General features: G+C 38.4%; 1 long non-coding RNA gene across 1 annotated transcript in view; it reads right to left on the bottom strand.

The window, feature by feature from the left end:
* LOC105720511 (uncharacterized) overlaps window positions 1–26,179 on the bottom strand; it is a 237,082-nt gene that overhangs the window by 79,800 nt on the left and 131,103 nt on the right. The window contains exon 2 of the long non-coding RNA XR_001108173.3: window positions 12,123–12,170. This is a non-coding gene — a long non-coding RNA (uncharacterized LOC105720511). The remainder of the gene's footprint in view (window positions 1–12,122; window positions 12,171–26,179) is intronic.

Below are 26,179 nucleotides of genomic sequence, written 5' to 3' on the forward strand. Positions count from 1 at the left end.
TTTATTTATTGCCATAAAAATATTTTTATTAAATAATTGGAAAAATGGAATGAAACATTTGCAGTTTATACATCAAAGTTATGATATGGCATAGAATATTTGTTAATAATTCTTTTTTATCATTATAAATTCTGGGGTACGTGTGCAGAACCTGCAGATTTTTTACGTAGGTATACACATGCCATGATTGTTTGCTACATCTATCACCCTGTCATCTACATTAGGTATTTCTCCCAATGCTATCCCTCCCCTAGCCCTCCACTCCCCAACAGGCCCCAGAGTGTGATGTTCCCCTCTCTGTGTTCATGTGTTTTCATTGTTCAACACCCACTTATGAGTGAGAACATGCAGTGTTTGGGTTTCTGTTCTTATGTCAGTTTGCTGACAATGATGGTTTCCAGCTTTATCCATGTCCCTGCAAAGGACATGAACTCATTCCTTTTTTATGGCTGCATAGTATGCCATGGTATATTTGTGCCACATTTTATTTATCCAGTCTATCATTGATGGTATTTGGGTTCGTTCCAAGTCTTTGCTATTGTACAGTGCTGCAAAAAACATATGTGTGCATGTGTCTTTATAGAATGATTTATAATAATAACAATAATAATTACTATTATTTTTTTAAGACGGGGTTTCACCATGTTGGTCAGGCTGGTCTTGAACTCCCAACCTCAGGTAATCCGCCTGCCTTGGCCTCCAAAGTGCTTGGATTACAAGCGTGAGCCACCATGCCCAGCCCAGAATGATTTATAATTATTTAGGTAAATATGCAGTAATGGGATTGCTGGGTCAAATGATATTTCTGGTTCTAGATCCTTTAGGAATCACCACACTGTTTTCCACAATGGTTGAACTAATTTACACTTCCACCAATGGTGTAAAAGTTTTCCTATTTCTCCATATTTTCTCCAGTATCTGTTGTCTCCTGATTTTTTAATAATTGCCATTCTAACTGGCCTGAAATAGTATCTCATTGTGGTTTTAATTTACATTTCTCTAATGACCAGTTATGATGAGCTATCTTTCATATTTTTTTGGCCACATAAATGTCTCTTTTGGAAGTGTCTGTTCATATCCTTTGCCCACTTTTTGATGGGGTTTTTTTTTATTGTAAATTTGTTTAAGTTCCTTGTAGATTCTGGATATTACACCTTTGTTAGATGGATAGATCACAAAACTTTTCTCCCATTCTGTAAGCTACTTGTTCACTTTAATAAGTTTCTTTTGCTGTGCAGAAGCTCTTTAGTTTAATTAGATCCCATTTGTCAATTTTGGCTTTTGTTGCCATTGCTTTTGGTGTTTTAGTCATGAACTCTTTGCCCATGCCTATGTCCTGAATAGTATTGCCTAGGTTTTCTTCTATGGTATTTACGGTTTTAGGTCTTACATTTCAGCCTTTAATCCATCTTGAATTAATTTTTGTATAAGGTATAAGGAAGGGGTGCAGTTTCAGTTTTCTGCATATGGCTAGCCAGTTTTTCCACCACTTATTAAATAGGTAATCCTTTCCCCATTGCTTGTTTTTGTCAGGTTTGTCAAAGATTGGATGGTTGTAGATGTGTGGCATTATTTATGAGGCCTCTGTTCTGTTCCATTGGTCCATATATCTGTTTTGGTACCAGTACCATGCTCTTTTGGTTACTGTAGCCATGTAATATAGTTTAAAGTCAGGTAGTGTGATGCCTCCAGCTTTCTTCTTTTTGCTTAGGATTGTCTTGGCTATACAGGCTCTTTTTTGCTTTTCTATGAAATTTAAAGTAGTTTTTTTCTAATTCTGTGAAGAAAGTAAATGGTAGTTTGATGGGGATAGCATTGAATCTATAAATTACTTTGGGCAGTATGACCATCTTCACAACATTGATTCTTCCTATCCATGAGCATGAAATGTTTTTCCATTTGTTTATGTCCTCTCTTATTTCTTTGGGCAGTGGTTTGTAGTTCTCCTTGAAGAAGTTTATAATTCTTAATATATATGCACTAATAGCACAACATCAAAATGTATTACGTAAAAATGGATTAAATTTACAGGAAAATTTGACATAGCCACAATATAATTCTAGACTTTAGTAATTGTTGATAAATACTCAGTAACTGATTTAAAAAAGACTATAATAAATCAAAAAAAGTATATTTGAAGGACACGATTAACAATTTCAATCTAATTTACACATATCTATAAAACAGTACACACATTTGAAAATATGCAGTTTGCGTACATTAAACATTCACAAAACTGGAAATTTGTGCATATAATCCATACTGCTAGTCTTAAGAAACCAGATAAAAATGTTCTCTTACCAAAGAGGAATTAAAGCTGAAATCAGTGAAACTGGTAATTGGAAAATAGCCAAATATTTGAAAACTAAGCAGCACATTTCTAAAGAACCCATGGGTCAAAGAAAAAAACTAAAGTAGAAATTAGAAAATATTTTTGAAGTAAACATAACTAAAATATAGTATATCAAAATTTGCAGGGTATAGTAAAATCTTGTGCTTGAAGAAAAAAATGTAGTGCTAAAGATTCAATTACATATTTCAAGAAGTTAGAAATAGCTGAGCAAATGTTATCCTGTTCTTTTGCAAGTATTTCAAATCCTTGAGTTTTGAAACAGCAGCTTTCTAAATTCACCTACACTTTGAATAGACGCTGTTGTTGAGTTTAGAACGATGGGTTCTTCCTGTAGGAATTCACCGTTAGTCACTTTATTGGGTTTAATCAAAACCTCCAATTTGTATTTGAAATTTTTGCTGCAAATTGTAAAACTGTTGCAGCATCTGTGTCTTCAAGGAGCTTTAATGTGGATAATTTTTGTAGGTCGAAATGCTATCATAAATATTAATAAATGCTTTTAAAGCTCTGAGAAATCTGCTGATAAAAAGAGCAATATAAATGCAAAAGTTTGTTTTTTCTAAGCATTTACAATATTCAGAATAAAAGAGAGAAAAGAAAAACTGAAATGTAAACTGAACAACAAAATTGGAGTGTTTACTTCTATTTTTAAAACAACCTGGACTCAGAGGAATAAATAAGGATTGGTATAAAATTGGTTTCTCAGTTCATGTATGAGAGTTCTAAAAATAAACTAACTGGCTGAAGAAAAACATAGGAAGTTCTTAAAACAAGCAACTAGTATTTCTCAAACTCGATCATTATGAGAAAGTAGGTATCAAATATGGCCAAACTCTGGTGAGAGCATTGCTTATTGTTCATTCACCAATTCATTCATTCCACCATTTATTAACCCAACAGATTTCCGTTCAGTGTCTATTTTTTTGTCAGGCACTGTGCTATTGCTGGACATGAAACCATGAGCAAACCAAGCACATTTTTTTTTCCTCCTGGTGTGTATAGTCCAGTAGAAGACAGCATTTAAATAGTCCTATAAATAGATATGTAAGAACAAACTGAGATTCCGTCTTAAAAGGCAGATGTATAGGTGTTTTGTGAGCATAAAAGAAGGGATTTAATATAGGAAGTCAGGGAAAGCTTCCCCTAGCAAGTCGTATGTGAGCTGTGAGCTGCGGTTCATGATAAAGACTGACCAATTAGGTGAAGGAGAGAACTGGAAGGAAGAACCTTCTAGCACAAGTTAAGGCTTTCCAGTAGGTGTGGGAGGGATCACTGGGGAACAGAATCAAAGCCAACGTGACTGAACAAAGAGCTGGAATGCGGCGTGTGCAGAGAGTGAGAAGTTTAAAGGTCAGCAGAAACCAGATCACAAGCACCAAACGCCTCACGGGCCATGTTAACCGTTTTGAACTTCTCCCAGCAGCCAAAGGAAGCTGGGAAAGGGTTGTAGCAGGGAAGTGGCACGGCTAATTCAGCAGTTTTAAGAGTATCACTTTGCATGTCATGAGCTGTGCAAACTGGATTCAGGAGACAAGTGACGATCTTGTTGCATCAGCATAAATGAGAAGATGGGAGCTTGGAAAGGTTCAGAGGATTATGCCACCTCCTGGAAGCCAAAACCCTATCCAATCTGAGTACACTTCTCTTTACCAAATATATTTTCAATGATTACCACTCTAATAGGCAAATATTCTATCATCTACCCAAATTATTCCTAGTCTTCCTTCTACCTTTGTTCATGTTGCTTGCTTCTTCACAAATGTCATCTCCATTTACCTATACCATAACCATTTGATATATCCAAGCCCAAGTTCCATCTCCCCACTTCTTTAGATCATTCCCACCCACAGCCACATCGTTCTTTCTCTACATTGACCACATGCTAGTACTTTCTTTTCCTCTTCCTGATGAAATTATAAGCCACTTAGGGAAGAAAACGTGGCTTACCTTTCTTTGAATTCCCCTATGAGACCAACAACAAGGCTGGGATTAAGTGCAAAATACCTTTTCACTGCAATGAAAAATGCCTAGTATATGGATGATAATTTGAAGAAATACTATGTTCCAGGTTGCAAAAAAAAAAAAAAAGGCACTATATGAATATGAAGGGTATTATGGAAGAATATTTTATAATAGGTAAAAATCCAAACCAAACGCAGCTGGCTCCCTTAATTTCTAGATTACTCTATGAGCTGGCCTTTTAGTAGTGGAACATGTCCTTTCTGCCTTTTATATATTCCTGCTCATGCCAAAATGGAGCAGCAGCATCCATGAACTTGGTCCTCAGTGGGACTTCCGTTAGAATGCCTTCCAAAGCAGAAGGAAAGCAGGTCTTGTTCCACATATGCCAGAGTAGATTCCCACTGTGGCCTACTAACACTCTTTCTCATCTTGTGGTCTTATAAAACTCTGACAGCAGAGTAAGAAATGGTTTGAGAAGCAGGTCTTATGAGAATGTGCATTACCAGGAATGCACCTCCATATTCATCACGTATATTTGTCCCACAAATCATCAGTAAAGCAACCATATGCTTGGTATACTTAAATTTTTTTGTGGAAGCTGGTGAAGAAGCTAAATTTTGTGAGACCTTAAAAAAGGGTCAGCCTACGTGTGCCCAAGATATAGTTCCAGGCTTTCATGATACCAGCTAATGTACATTGAACATGCCAGACAAAAGTCAAAGTTATTTAAACCTGTTAGCTCTGCTAATCTTTACAACAACCCTGTGAAATATGAATTGCTACAGATAACATGCCTGAGGCCCAGAGAATGGAGGCAACTCAGTCAAATACAAAAAAAATCTAATGATAGGTTCAGGACTCCGACCAAGGTTTGTCTGATTACTGAATTGGAACCTTAATTTCGATTTTAGAGCTCCCCAACCAGTGACGATGCATTGGCTATCGAGGTACCAGGAGCATCTCCTCTGACGTTTCCAGACCAGGCTTTGCTTACAGTGTAAACATTCTCTTATTTCTTGTTAGTGTCAACAACCAACCTGAGGCATCTCCTCTGTTGTACCTCAGTTGTCTCAGGAACTTCCATGGTTACTCAGTGCTCTCCCAGGTAAGTAGAAACTTTCTAGCCTGGCATTCAATAACCTCAACAACTTTAGGGAGGTGAAAGAACATTGGATTTCAAAATCAGGTTTCTGCATCTCAGAGATTGGAGTTGGATTCTGGTTTCCCTACCTGACAGATGTGTGATCCTGAGCAACATGAGCAACCTAGTTACCTTTTTTTTCTTTTTCTTTTTCTTTTTTTTTCTGAGATGGAGTCTTGCTCTGTTGCCAAGCTGGAGGGTAGTGGCATGATCTCGGCTCATTGCAACCTCCACCTCCTGGGTTCAAGCAATTCTCCTGCCTCAGAATCCTGAATAGCTTGGACTACAGGTACATGCCATCACACCCAGCTAATTTTTTTTATTTTTAGTAGAGACGGGGTTTCACCATGTTGGTCAGGATGGTCTAGATCTCTTGACCTTATGATCCGCCCCTCTCGGTCTCCCAAAGTACTGGGATTACAGGCGTGAGCCACTGCACCCAGCCCTTAGTTAACCTTTCTGTACCACTGATTTACAGTTGCATCTAACTCATAGGGGTTTCCTGATTATTAAATGACAGAATATGTGCAAGTGCTTTACACAATTCCAGGCATAGAGGCATAGAATAAAATGCCAAAAACTTTGCTGCCTCTGCTATTATTTTGTCCTATAGACCCACCCCTCTTTAAACAAGCTGGGCAGTTTGCTGATTATTTAACATGGCTTGTGCTTCTTCATTGTCATAGATTGTATTTGAGGGCAAGTAGCTTATTTGAGAAGTGATCCCAGGAAGCATCACAGAGAAATGAGACAGCAAAGGAAAGATAACCAACATAAAGTTAATAAATATTAGTCAGTCTTGGTAACTGAGGTGCAGCCCTACTGAGTACCTTCAGGACACTGGAATAAAGTATACCTTGGAGTTACTATCTCACCTGAGGAACAAGGAAGCCACTGTTTGTCACTGATTGGGACTGCATGCAGGGGCATCAACTCCCTGATCCCTACAATCTCACCCTGCATGCCCATTGAGCATGCCTCCATAGCCAGAAAAGGCTCTCTGGTAGAGTTGCCAAGCTTGCAGCAAGAAGCAACAGGTAGGTGTCCATAGAATATGGTAGGCAAACCTTCAGCATCTCCTACACCCACTTTTCCATGCCTTTGCTGTTACACTTATTTTTAGTTGCAATTCTCTCTTTTCCTTTTCATCTTTTAAAAAGCCTACTGAGGCCAGGAACGGTGGCTCATGCCTGTAATCCCAGCACTCTGGGAGGCTGAGGTGGGTGGATCACCTGAGGTGGGTGGATCACCCAGGGTCAGGAGTTCAAGACCAGCCTGGCCAATATGATGAAACCCCATCTCCACTAAAACTACAACAATTAGCTGGGCATGGTGATGGTACCTGTAATCCCAGCTACTCGGAGGCAGAGACAGAAGAATTGCTTGAACCTAAGAGGTGGAAGTTGTAGTGAGCAAGATCGCGCCACTGCACTCCAGCCTGGATAACAGAATGAGATTCTGTTCCAAAAGATAAAATAAAATAAAATAAAAACCTACACAAACATGCATTCTCCGCTCTCTATGAAGACTTTCCGTATTGCCTTATAATGTGGTCTTTTTTCCAGTTGAAAGTTCTGTGGCTTTTTGCATTACACGTTATAGACTTTCTTGGATTACGTTTACTTATATGTTGGTTTTGGTAACTGACTCTTGAGATCAGGGGTCCTCACTTTCCTTTCTTTTTTTCCAGAGCCAAACACAGTACTTTGTCCATAGTAAGTACTCAATAGATAGCTGTTAAATTAAACTGTGTTTCCAACTGAAAATGATTAAACACAAAATGTACTTATCTTCCTCGCTATGCAAGTTTTATACTTCTACCTCTTGAGAAATGCTTGCTGGAACGCCTCTTCGCCTTCTTTACTGAATTTTGATTTTACATTTAGATGCCCTGGAGTCTCAAAAGACAAATATATCCTCATGTAATTTAATGGCAATCAGCAGGCTACCTATTTTCTTATAAATATACAGAAAGTTGGCGATCACAGCAGGTAACTGATGAGACTAATCTGTCAATATTCTAATGATTCTCCACCTGATTGCACCCAGACCAAGATCCTGAATAATCACAGAAGCAGCAAATGATTTGATCAGGATTAGAATAGATCAGGACTAGAATAGATCATCTACTGTCCTCAAGTAACTCGATGTTTCTACAGGATGGGGTTAGCATGGTATCGCAAGGAAACCCTTCAGCCAGAAATCAATGTTGAGAATTCAAAGTGTTATAGGAAAGAGCCAAAGGAAGCTTCTATGAAATGCAGTCCTTGGAGTACTTGGTGTAGCAGAAAGAGAATTGATGCTATGAGTTATCATACTGCTAATTGGGATGCTAGCCAAAAGCATTCAAAAAGATTTAAGGATTTTGGCGAATGACTCAGCCATTTGATTGATTTGGTGTCCATGCTTCTCTATAGTTTTCTAAATAGTTTGAACTATTTTCTAACCCAATATTAACAAGAATATTCTCCAGACAAAAAAGAAAAATCATGTTTCTGTTGTGGTCAAGAAATAAACAGATGGCAAGACCTTCACAGTGATCAAAAGGTATTCCATATTTTTGATGACGAAATAAGAATGCTACATACATACTAAAACTTTATATTTATTTTGATAGTACTTTTATATAAATAGCATTTACACAATTAGGTAGTTCCACTTTGTGAGTGGAATATCCCCAAAGTTTGGCACACATGCCTCCCTTATTCCAGGCCTTGCCTTCCCTCTTTGATTCTTTGGAGTCAATATTGCTCTTAGTTTTAAAGTTTTAGTAGTCAAGATTCTCCTCTTTCCTACATATTTTGCTGACTGGCTTCTGATATTTAGGGATGGAGAAGCAAAATAGAAGAAAGGCAAAGGGGCACAAGAATGTTTATGTTTGATATTGTTATCTAGGGTCAGAGCTTTCAAAATGTGGTAGGTGTTGAAAACGAACTCTCTCTTACGAATTTCACTTATGGTTTCTTTGTAGAACCCAGTTTCTGAGGTTCTTCCACCTTCTATATCTTTGCTGAAGACAAATGATATATTTGAAAAATATTAGGCCTATGAATGTAAATTTCCCAATCATGTTTGATAGCACAAAATATTATATTAAGGAAAACGATTTCAGACAAGTAATGTATATCCCATGCAGAATGTTCTTTTCGAGTCTTAGTTTTCCACCTAGTTAGGCAAAGGCAGGTCACCTAGGGCTGGGAACACCAGGGTAAGGAGTCTGCATTTTATTCTAAGAGGGAAGGAAGGATTTGGATGATTTCTAGCAGGGAGCCTCATAATCCGATTTACATTTTTTAAAGGCTTCCTACTGGCTGTTAGGTGGGGGACAGGATAATAGAAGGACAAAATGGCAGATAGGAATATACTCTTCATAAAAGATGATAGCTATTTGGTCATGGTTGTTGCCACCAAGGGACTGGGAATGAATCTCTGTAGGTTCAAAGGTAAAGACATTGTCAGCCAGGTCATAAAGTGCATCTCATTAAAATTGGCAGGAGTGGGTCCTCACTAGCATGTTTCCTGGTTTTCTCTCACCTTCCTTGTTTTTTGCCTTCACAGGGCACATTCTCACCCATCCCCACACACCAACCCCCACTCCCTCCCTAGCTGGATCAACCTGGTCTCTCTTCTCTCTTCAGCAGTCCTAATCTTAGCTACTCAGAAGACAAAAACTTTGGGTATAAAGTCTGCAAACACTGTGCACATAAAATGCTTTAACCCATCCTTTAACCCAGGAGAAATAACCTATAGCTTAGTGGTGGTTACTAATATTTGGTACCAGCCCCGGGGGTCACATCATAGCTCCTCTAACTTATTAAGTGTGATGTTGAGCAAATTACTAATATTCCCTGTGCCTCAATTTCCTCCCATGCAAAACATGAATACTGGTAGTACTTATGTCATATGATTGTTACAAAGATTAAATGGGTTAACATTTACGAAGTGCTTAGAACTGTACTTAACACATAATAAATGTTACATGAATGATTGCTGTGATTATCATTAGCTACCATTTAGAGCTGTGTGAGGAATAGATAAATAATGCCTGTAAAGCACGTATCACTGGGGCTCACACATATACAGTAAGTGCCCAATTAATGCTAAGCTATTATTACTTTGCTCAAATATAACACAAATGTCAGCAATGACCCGCTGTTTATTTTTTTGCCTCTCTTGCTGTTTCTAATTTCTTTTTCATCCCCTGTGAGGTCACTTATGTCTGTGCCTGTGTCTGTGATGAGTATATTTAACCTCAGGGCCAAGACAGAAGATATTGGAAGAGAAGTAGAAGCCACTGGCTCATTTCCCAGAGTTTGTTTCTATTGAAAAAATAATAGTATTTCCTGTAAGAACTAGGTACCACATTTTTGAGACTCCAGCAGAGCTTGAATAGTTCACTAATTTTGGCACTCTTACATGAAATGAATGCAGTTTTGGAAAGTATTCCTTTATCTGGGTTAATTAGTAAATGAGAACATTGGGACTTTAACCCTTTTATTTATTTATTTATTTTTTTGCTTCAGCAATTCTTGTAATTGTTTTGCTTAGCTTCATGCTGTATATAAACATATAAAGACAGCTTCGTATATCCATCCTGTGATAAAAGATAACTGGGATATTCATGATGTTCAAGGGACATTTTGGGGAGGGGGAAGTATAAGGACTGTATTACAGAGAAATTTGAAAGAAACAGAAGAGATGTAGGTTAGGGGGAAAAATATGAACCTGTCTAAATAAGAAAGGATGTTTTAAAGAAAGAGCAACAGTGAAAGGAAGCACCATTAACAGCCTGTTCCATTTTGATGTCTGACTACACATATCCCAGCTTCATGTTTATGATCTTAATGTTTATATCATGACTGACATTCCTGACTTCTGTAACTATTGAATGCCTCTTAAGAAATCTCACCAATTATTTGAGTGTTTTGCAGATATTTAAAAGTATTTGGCAGCAAGGTTATGTTACGTGACAGCAAACAAATGCTTAGTCATGCCATGAGTAGGATAAATGCCAGTGCTGCCTGCAGCATAGATCAGTTCCAAGTGGATTTTTTTCCCTCTTTGTTTCCACCAATTTGTTACAACAAAACTGTCACTTGACGCCCAGATTGAAAGGTATATCATACCCTCTCTTTAACTCTAGAAAAATTACAGAATCCGTTTCCCTGCTGACATCCTCATAGGTTTAATGTTCCAGTTTAAACTTCAGGGTAATGTATAGATGCATTCTTGTAAGTTGCCTAGTGTCAGTTGTGCAAAAGCATAAGACGGACAAGAGGAAACTGCAAAGCACCTGAAAAAGACAGACTTTTATATAACTATATAAGGTAATTTAGTCAAAAGTATTTTCCTTACTTCAGGTAATTAATTATCTGGGCTGTCTGGCTAGATGGGGAATTAACATTTATTGAGCCATGAAATTTGGGTCAGATACTTCACATAATTATTTTATCCATTCTTTCCTATAACATTGTAAAGTAAGTGTTATTATCCTTTTACAGATAGGAAAAGTGAGGTTAAGAGATGTGAACTAGGCCAGGCGCGGTGGCTCACGCCTGTAATCCCAGCACTTTGGGAGGCCGAGGCGGGTGGATCACGAGGTCAAGAGATCGAGACCATCCTGGTCAACATGGTGAAACCCCGTCTCTACTAAAAGTACAAAAAATTAGCTGGGCATGATGGTGTGTGCCTGTAATCCCAGCTACTCGGGAGGCTGAGGCAGGAGAATTGCCTGAACCCAGGAGGCGGAGGTAGCAGTGAGCCGAGATTGCGCCATTGCACTCCAGCCTGGGTAACAAGAGCGAAACTCCGTCTCAAAAAAAAAAGAGATGTGAACTAAATAGCCTAAGAGCATGCTGTATATTAGTGTATTTATAAAATTTATGAAATTAATATTTATGGCAGATTTGAGTTTAAATCATCTGAGATTATTTTTTATGCCCTTCTTTCTATATGGATGTGATCACCAGAGCTATTCCTGGCCCCAAGCCGCAAGGAGATGGAACATATGTTTTTTAAGTAGTATTACTCAGGCCCCTAGAATGCATGATAGAGAAAATGACATCACAGATGCTCCAGTGTGTCACACACTCTGGTTATTTAAGGGTTTGTAATAGAATACTACTCCAACAGGATTTTGGATCCATGTGACAAAACAAATCCCAGAATGCCTTATCGGTTCAGTTCAGGATGGAAGATTTCTCCCACAGGACCCTGGTGATGGGTACTCTGTCCTGTCTGAGGAATCTTTGAGGATCCTGAAACGAGCTACCCTTGAGCCAGTGAGTCACCATGTTTCCCTAACTCAACTCAGGAGGTAAAAGAGCTTTCTTCTATTACACATATGCACGCACGCATGCACGTGCGCACACACACACACATGCACATGCACACACACACACACACACACACACACTCCTTTCCTTCAACTCCTTAAGAGTTCTTTCCTTCCTAATAGATGCTCTCAAGAGACTACAGAAAAGTTGGAACTGCTCCATTTCCATAGAAATATGCAGAACACAGTGACTGGTGGGCATTTCTGGCCTTCCTGACCAGAGATGCTCAATGTCCTACAACATGTGGGACCATCTGCATAAATACAAAGTGCCCCTCCCCAACATCACTGAATCCATGAAGAGTCTTCCTCCATCCCTTTTTTCTTTTCACTTATTTCTCAATACTCCCTCTCAACAACAGCTTATTCCATCAGGTGCCCTGTAGGAGAAGAGAGGAAGTGGATTAACATATCTCCCCTAAAAGACAACCTACTGTTCTGGGTTGTGATCTCTTCTGACCCACGTTCTCTCAGTTTCTTGGCTCACTGGGAACTCTGATCTTCAGTCAGCCTGCTGAATACACTTTATTGGCAACTACTCAGAAGGCCACTGCTTGAAAATTTCAGCCCTTGGGGTTGATTTTTGCTGCCAAAATCAGCAGTTGGTGAAGTCTGCTACATATTACTGGGTCATCCATAAGCGTTTTTTTTTTTTCCCCAATATGGAAAACATTTGTTCTGCCAAAGTCATGCCTACCCCCAGCATGGGAGTTGACAGGATTCCATTTGCTTCTAGCAGGGGAAGAACTGACCTCTATAAATTACCTTCTTTAATAATGGCTTTGCCCAGAGAAATCTGGCATTACCCCAGGTCTTTCTCCAGATTCACATAAGCTAGATGAGGTGAAGATTTTGACCTGAGCACCTGGGTAGATGTTATGCTCCTTATTAAGATGTGAAAAACTGCCTGGAAAAAAAAATGTCTAGAGAGAGTTGAATATCAGGGGTTCAGCTTTGGCTTTGTTAAGTTTGAGATGCCTCTTAGACATCTAAATGGATTTGTCCATTTGGCAGTTGACAACGGGAGTTAAGATTCTAAGGAGTGGCCAGGGTTAGAAATATATATTTGGAACAGATAATATAGTTCTAAATCCTCAGCCTTGTAAAGATAACTGCTGTGGTTTGAATATGTTCCTTCCAAAATTTGAGTTGAAACTTAATTCCCATTGTAGTGGTATTAAGTGGTAGCACCTTTGGGAAGTGATTAAGTTGTGAGGGCTCTGCCCTCATAATTGGTTTAGTGCCTTTTAAAAGAGCTGGGAAGAACAAGCCCTTTTGCTCTTTAGGCGCTTTTGCTGTTTGTCCTTTCACCATGTGAGGGCACAGCATTCATCACCGCCAGTGGATGCAGCGACAAGGCACCATCTTGGAAGCAGGGAACAGGGTCCTCACCAGACACCATGTGACAGCACCTGGATCTTGGACTTCCCAACCTCCACAACTGTAGAAAATAACTTTCCATTCTTTGTAAATTACCTATTCTCAGGCATTTTGTTATAGCAGCAGAAATGGATTAAGACAATAAAGAGAAAGAGTATAAATATAGGAAAAAAGTCATCTCAGATTGGATAGCTCTAACATTTAGAATTACTGAATATAAAATCATCAGTAGGTTCTGAGTCTGGTGAATGGTACCAATAGGCAGACTGTCTAGTTATGATGCTGACACTAATGGTTGGAGTGTCAGTTTACTCATCCTATTTTTTTTTCCAACCATAAAATGAAGAGTGAGATATACATGGTTACCTTAAGGTGGTAAGATTATAGATGATTTTTAATTTTTCTTGTCCTTTTTTTATGTTGTTCAAATTCTCTACAATGGACATGTGACAATGTTATGAAATAAATACAATAAACATTAAAAATAGTAATAGCCTATATACTGTTTACAATCCATCTCAACCAACCATCATCAGCACATGCATATCCCATAACTTCATGATGTGAACACACACCATAAAGGTGAACATCTTTTCTGTAATATTCAAAGAATTATATCTATAGGCACTTAAGTGGTTCTAAACACCTAGAATAATGATGTTTTGGCAAAAATGATAAGGCCAAGATGTCAGTGTGGCATTTTGGACATAATAGAATCATATTTATTCAATAAACAAAAGGTCACAGCTCAAAGTCACCCTATAAGAGCCTATTAGTTAGCTTGAGAAGTGGTTTAAAAGCATGTTCCTTATGTTTCTGTATACTTTCCAACTCTTCAAATGCGTAGGGATAGCAAAAATGCAATCAGGGAAATAATTCTTGGCCACAGCTCACATTCCAAAGGAAAGAATAACAACAACAAAATACCCAAGCAAAACTATCAAACCACATCCTGGTAAAAACCTTTAATGTGCTTCTAGGGCATCATCTGGTCCCCATCATTACCAGCTGTGACTTGCACACCCGGGAAAGGCCAGACTTCAGCAATAGGAACTAAAATCAAAGGCCCATGATAGAGCTTTGAAGTTGAATATGTTTAGCAGTATTTTTAACAAAGGTGGTGACAAGAGAATAAGAAGGGATGGACAGGGCCAGTACAAGACAGAGTTGCTAGGTACTATTTATAAAAATATGAGGAATCTTTGCAAATCCAGATAGGATAGTAACTTCCAGGTCTATCACAATTAAACTTCCATTTTTACATTCAGTCAATGTGAATTAAAAGTCTACTTTGAACAGAAGAATATTGGTGCTTGGATAGATGGGACAATAAGATTGAAGCACTTTACATAAAATGGAGGAGAGCACTGGGCACAGTGGCTCATGCCTGTAATCCCAACACCTTTGGGAGGCCGAGACAGAAGGATCACTTGAGCCCAGTAGTTCAAAACCAGCTTAGGCAACATAGTAAGACCTCATCTTTATAAAAAAGAAAAAAATTAATTAGCTGAGCATGGTGGTGCATGCCTGTAATTCTGGCTACTCAGGAGGCTGAGGTGGGAGGATTGCTTGAGCCTGGGAAGTGGAGGTTGCAGTGAGCCAAGATTGCACTACTGCACTCCAGCCTGGGTGACAGAGCAAGACTAAATAAATAAATAAAATGGAGGATAAATTACTAAATAATCTGAAAACAACAAGCAAACAATATAAAGTTATCACAGCTAGAGTACACGATTCCTAGAACATGTATTAAAAGTTCTGCTGTAAGAAACTTAACTTATTTGATCATACATTTACATGCCTAGGAACCACTATTCTATGGAATGTGCTCTAGGCCTACAATAAAGGCAACGTTTTCCTAAATTCTTTCTTCATGAAACCCTTTACCCAGAGCATTTCAAAAGAGTTGCATTTCAAAAAAACACACCTGCTAAAATCCTTCCAGTAGAGATTAGTCTCATCTAGGATTAATCAGGAAACAGCTTTGGAGAAGGTAGAGCAGAGTTTGAAATGACAGAGGTAAATAATTTGGTGGAAAACTGAGTGGAAGTCATGTTATGCTGAAAGATCGTGCCATGGCTTGGAGGTTGAACTTGTTTGGCATGGATGAGAACAATCTACATTCACAGAAGAAACATGAATTCCAAAGTAGGCTTAGATCAGTGAGCTTTCTCTAAGAAGACTGCAGCAGTCCTAGCCTATCAGGTAACTAGAAAAGTCAACCAACACTTTGAATTATAATTACTAAGAGGTCAATGAGAAGAGAACAGGTAAATCTTGAAGAATCCATTATCCTTATGGATAACATATCACAGAAGAGAATTCTTAAATTGGTTTTTTAAAATATTGTTCTGAATAATTCAAGAGTTGCCACAAATTTTTAATGACCTGAATATTTCAAAGCTAGCATATATTTAATTCATTTTTATTCATTTGTCTAAGCTTTACTTGTCCCTTGTAAAGCTGTATGCTTTACTATAAGACAAATTAACAGTGCCATTTAATGCATGTGTTTCTTCTAGAATCGAGAATTATCACCCGTAAGGCAGAAATTCTACCAATTATAATCCTATCCTCACAAGACATCATCAAAACGCTGATTCATATTGACTAAACAGGCTGCATATTAATTACTCATTTCAATGTCAGCATGTTCATTATATATTGCTCTTTCCAGGGGAAGGAAAGATAAGGAGATGCTGATGCTTCTAGGGCATTTCATTAAAATACACAATGCAGCAAAAATAAGTTGCTTTGCCCTTTAACTGAATTAGAAGAACAAACTTAAGAAAATTACAGTGGAACTGAAGGCTTTCTCATTTAAAGACAACAGCACATTTTTGGTCACTTTTCATACATGTTTTTGGGGGCTCAAATCTATCTGAGTTGTCTGATGGTCTCCCCATACCATACCACTATAGTCTATGCCTCTTGTTTCTCACTGTAAGTGCTGTCTCGCCAGAATGGCATGTGCTGCTAATGCCTGGGGTGATGAAGAGAATCCGACATAGTAGAAACTCATCTTGGACTTGGACTGCATTCACTTGCTGGTCCAATTACAAAGGCTGTTATAAGAGTGGGGTGGGGAGCCTGAATACATTATGGAAACTTTCTCAGAGCTGCCCCTGCCCCGCCCCAGCCTCCTGGACACATATATAAGCCCAAGAAAGGAAAATCAAGCTGTAATTGCTAATCAAAATAATTATGTTTACTAAATTGTATAATCCATCTGTTGCAATTTTACCCCACCAGCACATGAGGCAAAGGGAAGAGAATCCAGCTCTCTTTCATCTCCTACCTCATCTCACTCCCCTGACACAGACCCCAGACAGGTTGGTTATGATGCCAGCTCAGGTCTTCCTTAACCGTGAATCAATCCAGCTACCAACTGTGCTGAGCAGAGAAACAGGAAAGACCGAAATGGCCAATGGGGGAGCAAGGAGCAGGTGGATCCAAAACCAGGAGGGCAGATGCAGAGCAGTGTCGGGGGACAGGGTGCACAGAAGAGCAATAAGAGGACCAACCTGAGCAGGGCTGCTGGTGCCTCCAGGGTAAAACTGCTTGTGAGCACATCTGAGGCACCCTTGAGAGATCCCCAGAAATGCTGGTGGGTGGCCTGGCAGAGGGCGTGAAAGTCCTTTACCAACAAGTAGAAAAGGCTGGCAAAACTAGTGGAATTTGAGCTGTTCTTATTAATGTGACCTCATGTGGTCCTAGCTGATGACTCTTAGGAGAGACATGTGGCATATATGAATCTGGGGAGAGTTCCCCTTTCTCTAATATAAAACAGATGTCTGTAAAGTAACATTCTAGGAGAATAAATTTGAGGACTCCAAATGGCTGATGAAATATACCAAGTTACTCTTTTTTTTTTTTTTTTCATTTTTCAAGCTTGAGGACAAAGCATGGGGTATGAAATGATCATGGCAGGCAAGAAAGAAGATGAAAGAAAAGTAGAGAGAGAGAGAGAAGTAGCTGAGGGGTCAGTAAAAACCTACTGTGTTGTTCTTGCCTCTTTGCTGGATTTTTTGTTCTTAGTCATTGTTTCAGCTGATTTTTAAAAGGAAAAAAACTGAGTCAAGCATTATTATCATCATTTTACAACGTATAGATGAGTTTCAGAAATAGGAAGCAACCTGTGAGGAAGACCACACAGTTTCTAAGCACTGGAGGTAAAATTTGAATCAAGGTCTATGTGATATTAAAGTCTATGCCTGTACCCCTAAGCATGAGCAAGACAACACTCTGAGGTACAGAAAGAAATGTTAAAATTCCTATTTATATTTATTTTTGACCTGTGTTTATCAGTAAGATCATTTTAATCCAATCTATGTGTGACATGCCACATCTGGTTCACAAAATATCCTAGATTAAGAGGGGTTGACAGAAGGATGACAGCATCATCCTCATTCATTGGTCAGCTTTTAGTGTTTTATGATATGCTGTAGTTTAGGTGACCCAGTAAAGTCTCTTATATTGAGTTTTTAACTAATATACCTCAGAGAACAGACTAATGCCTCCAAAATATCCCTCTAAAGAAGCAAGAGATGATGTAACCACTAACGGTGTACACACATGTGAAGGGTGGAGTGTGATCTCTTTGTCAGCTACAACAACAGAGGAATGATATTGACACATGGGCTCTGACTCAAAGTCAGGAAAAAAAAATTCTTTTAATTGTCAAGCCTATTTGAGGTATGAGTTGATATTCATTACTGTGAACATTGCCTTTGCCTATGTTACATATTTGCATGCCCTGTGTTTTGGAGGTGTTATTTCAGTAATGAACATTATTGAAACCAAGTATATCCACTTAGAAGCCAATCTGTGAATCACTGTTTTAAATTTTAAACAAATAACTTCAAAGACAATAAAATATTTGGAATAAATTTAATTCTAATAAAGTGTAGTAAGTTTGGAATTTTATGAAGAACAAAATTATTGGTCATCAACAAATATAAAGCTTTAAAATATGTATTTCATCTTTGTTCTATCTTGAAACTTTTCTCTTTTGGAATAAAATGGACATAATATATTAATTCAGTGATATAGGTATGAAATTTATAAAAAATAAATTTTTGTTAAGAATATACATTCAGAAAGTCTAACAGAGTGTGTTATCAAAAAAAATTGCTGGCTGCTCCACCGTACATCAGAGTGTAGTGAATATGGTGTGGTATGTTGAAAGCTATTGATACGTATTTTTAAACAAATAAATAGAAGAAAGAATACTCCATAGGTATGAGGTATACTCTATAGATTAACAGATGTCTGGAAAACAAAGAGTAGGGGAGACAGCCTAAACTTAATTTTAATAAGAAGGTTGAAGTCATTGGAGGGTAACTATATATCGCTATTAGCCTTGGCTTATGCCTGCTATTCCACATCTGCTCCAGATGATATCCCTTTCTCTTTCAAAGTGATCTGGTTTAAATGATAAACTTTATAATCACTCTAATTATACAGAAATTTTTTAAAATTTTTAAATTCTTTACGTGACTCTCTTTTTCTTCTTTTTACCCTGACCAAAAAAAAAAAAAAAAATCTCTTTATTTTCATGGCCAGCCTGTAATCTGTATACAGTATCCTTTAAGCTATGACAAATTTATGTCATAGTTTTTCTTCCTTGCAAAATGCATCTCTCTCTCCTTAGGTTCCTTCTTCCCCACCTATGAATGTATCCAGGTCTTGCAAATCTAAAATTAAAATTCAAAAAGATTTATTCTGTGATGCACATCTCCCTTTGAACACTTTTCCCCCTTTTAGTTTATTTGGAAAACTTTCTAAAGGGAAGTCCTTGCTTGCTACATTTTCTTTTTTCTGTACTCAACACTCTATTGCAATTGCTGTCCTGAAGTTTCCCACTGACAATGCCACATCAAACACCCTATTCTTCAGCTTATTCTAAAGAAAGTTATTGAGAGCTTATTGAAGGACTAAGCAGGAATCCCAGCCCTTTGACGAAAGAATGGTCCTTCTCTACTTTTAGGACAGTCAGAGAGAGAGTGTGAAGAGAGGAAGCTACCACCTGTCTACTTAGCCAGATGGACTCAACTGGTTGGTCTTCAGAGGGCCACAACCACACCATCCTTCTCTGCAAAGGCATTTTCTTAACCTTACTTTCCCTGCATCTTTACCTCTCTGAATACTTGAAATTATTGACCAGCTTCGCTGTCTTGAGTTTCTATTATTTTGGTCTATTCTAGGACATTGCAGAGTGTAGTATAAATAATATGTAATTTTATTCTAGTAACTTGGAGTCAGAACGATCTGGATCTGAATTCTAGTTCTGCCCCTCACTAACTGTCGAATTCATTCAAGTAATTAATCTCTCTGAGCTTTAGTTTCATAGCCTATCAAATGAAATCATGACGCCTAAATCACAGGCTGTTTACCACTAATCTTACTAAGACTATTTTCATATGAACATTGGCTAAATTTTTTGCTATTATGAAGTTTTCAACTGCCTTAAGTGGCACAACTAATTGGACTGACTGTGCTTTAATCCACATTAACTTGCAGTAGAATCAAAAGCATCTTAATGGTCACTTTTGATCCTGTGTTCACTCTTCATATACTTGAGTCCAGGCTTTAGGGAAATGACACTGTTTTTATGAGAATGAAACCAGCCTAACTGTCCCATAGAAATAATACTTACAGGCTTTTAATAAACATAGAAATTGACCCTCCATATTAAAACTTGACACTTAGATTTGTCTTAACCGAGTTTCTTCCTCAGGAAACCAACTCTCAAGCAAGGGACTGAAACTCACTAGATCACCACATCCAAAGGGATTCCAAACCCCTCATTTATCATGATTGCTTCCCTACTCCTCCCTAATTCCTGCTTTCCCCAGTGTATAAACGCTCAATTTTGGTCACTCAGGGAGACAGATTTGAGACTGACCTCCCATTCTCTTTGGCTGCAGCACCCAATTACAGCCTCTTCCTTGACAATACTCGTTGACTTCATGGTTGGCAATCTGGGTGGTGAGCAGCAGGACATAGACCCTGGAGGTACAGTAACAAGAATTCAAGACAATGAAATGTACTGAGATACTTTATTGTGCCCAAGAGCTGACTTATTTTTCTATCATTTATGTTGAACATATTTTTCTAATTCCATTCATATTATGTGTAAATAAAAGGAAGAAAAGTGTGAAAGAATGTAGGGTTAAGAGTATAACAGCAACATTTTGGAGCCACCACCAAACGCCTGAAGAAATGGGGAGGGGATTTCTAAAGAGCCTTTAGAAAGGAACCATGCAAATCAGAGTCTAGACATCTGCGAAGTCCAGAATACCCTGGAACCCTTCACAGAAGTATGTTCTAGTAAAAGCGTTATTCTCTATTCTTTCTCACCTTCACCCAGTTTCAAACTCTGTGGGAATATGGGGCAGTGGGAAGGTTAGAACTGCTAGTTTTTAAAAAGTAGCTAAACATACCACCCTTCCCCAACCATAGACTTTCCACCTGAAACAGAACCAAACTGGAGAGAAAGACAAGAGGCCTCAATTTACAAACAAGTTGGGAGTGTTAATTACATGCAACTGGACATTATACATACTTATCCCAGGCTGTGTCTTCATAAGACATTTTACTGCTAAGAGTAACCAGAACAGTCAAGGGACTGCCTACATATTCACCCAGGGGCAGGGAATGCCTCAGGAAAGAAAAAAAAAAAAAAAAAAAGAAGGAAAACAGAGTTAGTGGGAGGCAGAAATAAAACTGTATAACTGATTTAGTTACTTTCTAATGTGTCCCTCTGCTCTGCTGTTCCTGGCCCTGTCAACTGTCTCTCCTCTCATTAAGACACTGGTTCTTGCTATGCCCAAAACTACAGGTGCACCCTTCAAATTCAAAGCTAACAAGATAGAGGTTTAAGCTTAAGAAGCCCATTGTGAGAGACATAGCAAATTGGAAAGGTGGAAAAGCGTGTTGTGTGGGGACTCCAGGAGCAGGATGCTAGGTTTCCATTTTAACAGTCAATGCCATGAACCAAGACATAAAAGAAGGAATTGTGGTCTGCTGTGTTGACTGGAATTTAAAGTAAACGTGAGGAAGAATAATGGGAAGTGGAGTTAAGACAGGAGTTCTAGGAGAAGGCACAAAGACAAGGGCTGTTAGTTTGACTTCATGAACTTCTACTACCAAGAATCTCCATGTCAACATCACATTCCAACATCCCTCAGCACATTCCCAACTAGTCACGCCACTGTCAGGCACGGATATATTCACTAGCTGCATTTAAAGTATTTAGATAAAAGAACCCTTTTTTAGGTTATGTCCTGAGAAGTTAAAATTTTATCTCAAAACTTTGTTCATTGTAGAGCACAAGTAATTGTCACTGAAAAGTTTCCATCTTCTGATAGAAAGGTCAGGCAAATATAGATAGAAGGGAAATTAGACTCAGTCTGAGAAAGTGAGTGTAAGCAGCGATTTATGGGCAGAATTCCTAGGGTGGGGGTAAGGGCAACAGCCTCAACACTGTAGACAAAGGAAACAATGCTCTATAATCTACTAAAAGAATGATAAGTCAAATTACAGAAAACATAGAACTGCAGAGATAAAAGCACATTCCCCTGGGGCAGGAAATGTAGAGCATTCAAAATGAGAGAATTTCCCCAGGCCCACTCCCTTTATTTATCTTTGTTTTTCTCATTTTTCTGTCTTCATTTCTCATTTCCTGTATTACTGACATTTTTAAATAATCTATATGGAGTTATGTCAGAATTTTACATATATATGAACTAGTTTGAATATCAAAAAGTTGCATTTTTCTTTAAATAGCGATAGAGATTTAATATTTGCTATCTAGAAATAAACAAGAAACCATAATCCATATAGTTTTAATTAACTGAAATACAGAGAGCATGGTATGATAATACATTTAGTGTTGTGGCTGAGGATAAATCATTATTTTAATGATTGTTTCTGAAAAACTTCCACTTTCCACACTTTTTTATTAACTGGGAAACTCTATTTTCCTCCTCATTAAATCTACTGTGCTTAAGAGGTTTAAAATTCAATGTATATCGATCAGCAACTCCTTCCCACACTGATTTTGCAAGTTTTCATATTTACAGCACATGTAATAAAAAATAGTTATGCAGTGATTTATATTTTTTAAAAGATTAGAATGCATTTCTAATATAAGGCGCCTTAGGCTACTCTATATAGCCATTTTTTTTTTTCCTCTCTTTTTTTGAGATGGAGTTTCTCTCTTGTTACCCAGGCTGGAGTGCAATGGCGCAATCTCGGCTCACCGCAACCTCCGCCTCCTGGGTTCAGGCAATTCTCCTGCCTCAGCCTCCTAAATGCAGTCATTTTGATTACTTTTTCTATATTTCGACTAAAGTATTCTTTGATTGAAAAGAATTCAGTCTAGTTTAATTACTTTCATAGTGATCATATTTGAAAAATTTACCCACAAATGTTGAGCATTTCTATTTGACACACACTATACTGACAGCTTTACATGAAATAACTCATGGAATTCTTACAGCCACCTTACAAGATTACTGTATTTGTATATTTGCATATAGGGTAACCCTCAGAATAACCCCATAAGACTCTCACATCCACTATCCCACACATTCCCATGAAAAAGACTAAGTGGTGGGGAGTCCTGGGACAGAGCTCAGGAGGGCACAGCTGCCCCACAGAGATGCTCAGCAGCTCCACATGAAACTGCCTTTGCAAAATTATGACAGTGAGAGAAATCTGACATAGTGGACTCCATCTTGCTTCCGATCTCTGAGCTGCCCTTGCTCATTCCTGAATGTAGGCCAAGCTAACCATGGGAGGAATTTAGCTTATACTTTAACTTTGAAGCAAGGATAACAGCAGTCCCTCCTTAAAACTAACTCTATTCCCCATTCCAACCCCTGCCAATGTTTGAGGGCTGAAACTGACTTTAAAACTGACTTGGTAAGCCTAATGAAAGGCCGCAAGATTAGGATTCTGGGAAGAGCCTGAGTTCTGCTAAAATGTAGGCAAAGTTTCTGTAATCCTTTACTGCTCAGGGGCCATGTGGACAGAAGTCACAAGATCTGTGACTTCCCCAATTCCTCCTATAGATAACATCACTATTATAGAATCTAAGATTGACTTTTTATGAGATGTTTTTCAAACTGACCCTACCGAGATTCCTGACTCATGACTCAACTGGTCCAGTACCCCCACCCAGAGGCAGACTCAGTATATGAGAAACGTTTTCCATACCCCTACGACTTCATTCCCCACCCAATCAGCAGCACCTACTCTCTGGCACCCTGCCCACCAAATTGTCCATAAAAACTCTAACTTCCAAGCCTTCAGGGAGACTGATTTAAGTAAAAACTCTATCATGTGACCTGCCTTCCATTAATTGAACTCTTTATTTGCCTTTGGTTTTACCATTTCAACAGCCAGAAGGAACCCATTAGGTGATTTACATGTGCAGTCTAGTTCTGTGAGGTGGGCTGTGTGATCACAGCAGCTAGGACTGTATCTAGATTGCCCCCATGCTTGGGCATTGAGGTGCAGAAGACAGGCTAACTCACTTAATAGAAATATAACTCATCCTGCCGGCTGTCAAACCAAACATTTGTGTCTCTTCACTGAGGACCATTCAAGAGTAGTTTCTTTCCTTCACATCCTAGTATCCCAGAGTTCAAGCTGACTCTTTCATCGTTGATCATTCCTCAACATTTACTTAGAAAGAAACATTCTTGAGCTTAAACGTTGTGCTTAATGCAATAAGCATGACCCCTTCTCAATATGCAAAAACCTTGTCTTATTAACTGTTATGGGTTGAATTGTGCAACCCCCTCAAAGAAAAGTATTTTGAAGCTGTAACCTCCAATACCTTAGAATGTGACTTTACTTGGAAATCGGGTCTTTAGAGAGGTAACCAGTTAGTATGAGGTGATTAGGATGGGTCCTAATCCAATATAACGGGTGTCTTTGTAAACAGGGGAAAGTTAAACACAGAGGAAGATAACAGGAAGACACACAGGGAGAGCACCATGTGAAAATGGAAGCTTGGAGTGAGGTACCCACAAGCCAGGGAATGCCAAAGATTGCTGCTAAACCCCCAGAAGCTAGGAAGAGGCAAGGGAGAATTTCCCCTACAGATTTTAGAGGGAGTATGGCCCTGCTAGTATCTTGATTTGGGGCTCCTAGCTTCTAGAACTGGGAGACAGTAAGTTTCTGTTGTTTTAAACACCCAGTTTGTGCTACTTCATTATGACAGCCTTAGAAAACTAATACATTAACCAAGTCTCCTTCAGGATTCCTTTTTTTCCCTTCATTATTACGTTGAATTTGACTAGCTGAAGCTGAATGGCTGTTCTGAGGTTCTCTTTTGGAAAATTATCTTTCTTGACTTCAAAGAGAGAATTTAATCTTAGTTCATTGCCGCTGCAAATGAAGCTGTAAGAAAAGAGTTTCTCTGTTAAAGGAAGTTCCCATTTTGTGTTTCAAAACCTAAGAAAGTTTAGTGATAAGATCCGAAGAAGCTCTGGCTCATACGATGCCTTGGCATTACAGCTTTAGCGCAAAAGGCAATTCTTCCTCCCTCTCCCTCAAAATGAATGAGAGTTTAAATGACAAAAGACATTGCTTGGATGACAGCTCAGCCTCTGCCAATACCATCTTGCATCTGCAAATCTGCTTGTCACTGACTACATGCAGACAAGAGCAAAGGATCTCTATGCTTTGCAGATACTTCTAGCAGCAGTAAGATCCATTTCCACATTGTAACCCATATGCCTGTAGGCATGGCAGTGTTCCCAGCTACCCACCAATCTAAGTGAATTAAAAATGTGGAGCCCTGTTCCCATCTTTTCCAATAATACAGGTGAAAATGTAACTCCCTGAGATAAAGGAAAATGTCACTTACAGCCTTTAATTATAGTGAGATTTTTTTTTAAATTTCTACTTATTATTTTTAGAGGGGCCAAAATATTTATTGATACCACTTTATCATAGAATGCTTTCCAACCATTCATCTAATAATCTATTTTTTCAACAGCAGATATTAAAATAGAAAATAGAAAGCGACCCTTCATTGAGAGCTTGCTATGCTCCCTATGTGTACTATTATAGGTGCTTGACCTTATCACATTGATTCCTCATAATGACTATATATGGTGGATGCTACTATTACCCTATCTTACAACTAGGAAGACTGAGTGATGGTCACTTGCTCAAGGTTCCACATCCAGTTTTACAGAGTCAATACTTGAAACCAAAACTCTAACTTCAGAACCCAAATTCTTAACTACTCAGCTTTCCTGCCTCTGTTGAGCACTCTTAGGTGTCATATATTGTTCTAAGAAAAAGGGAGAACAAGATTTTTTTTTTTAATGATTATGTTCCCTGTGGTCAAGGAATTAGTTTAGGAAGCGAATAACCATCTCATTACAAAGAGTCTGTTATCAATTATAGCGAATAAGCATCTCATTATCAAAGAGTCTGTTAATTCCAGAAACATAGCTATTATTACACTGCCGTATCTCATATCAAAATCTCTTAATACATGATGCCAGGGACTCTCCACTTATAGAATTTATTTAAAACAAGGATCTTCAGAGAAAATAATCTAAATGGATGACAGAAAATGAGATAATCAAAATATATATACATATGCTGACTTGAAACTCAAATTGAAATAATCTAGAAGGCCAGCCAACCTGCCCTCTCTTGGTAAACCTAAGAAGCAGTCATCAATAGTCTGGCAAAGATTGTTTTCCCTTTCTCTCCTGGCCAAAAGCTTCCTGGAGAAGAACTTGTCTCTCCTCTCTTTAGGCAGATTCCAAATATCTACCAGGAGTCCCCTTACTGTAATCATTTATGAAAGTTTCTGCTATAGTCCAGAACAGCATGCATTCCCAACATTCAAGCTTCATTCAAATTCTTGCTTGTTTTTGGCCTAATTTCTTGAAGCTCCCTAAGGCTGAGGGTTACTGCTAAGTGCTGCCTTATCCAATTATCAGTCCCATATAGCCTTGTGACATTTTGTAGC

This window comes from Aotus nancymaae, unplaced genomic scaffold (assembly GCF_030222135.1).
Source record: "Aotus nancymaae isolate 86718 unplaced genomic scaffold, 86718_ANA_hifiasm-v0.15.2.pri h1tg000029l, whole genome shotgun sequence".
Taxonomy (NCBI): domain Eukaryota; kingdom Metazoa; phylum Chordata; class Mammalia; order Primates; family Aotidae; genus Aotus; species Aotus nancymaae.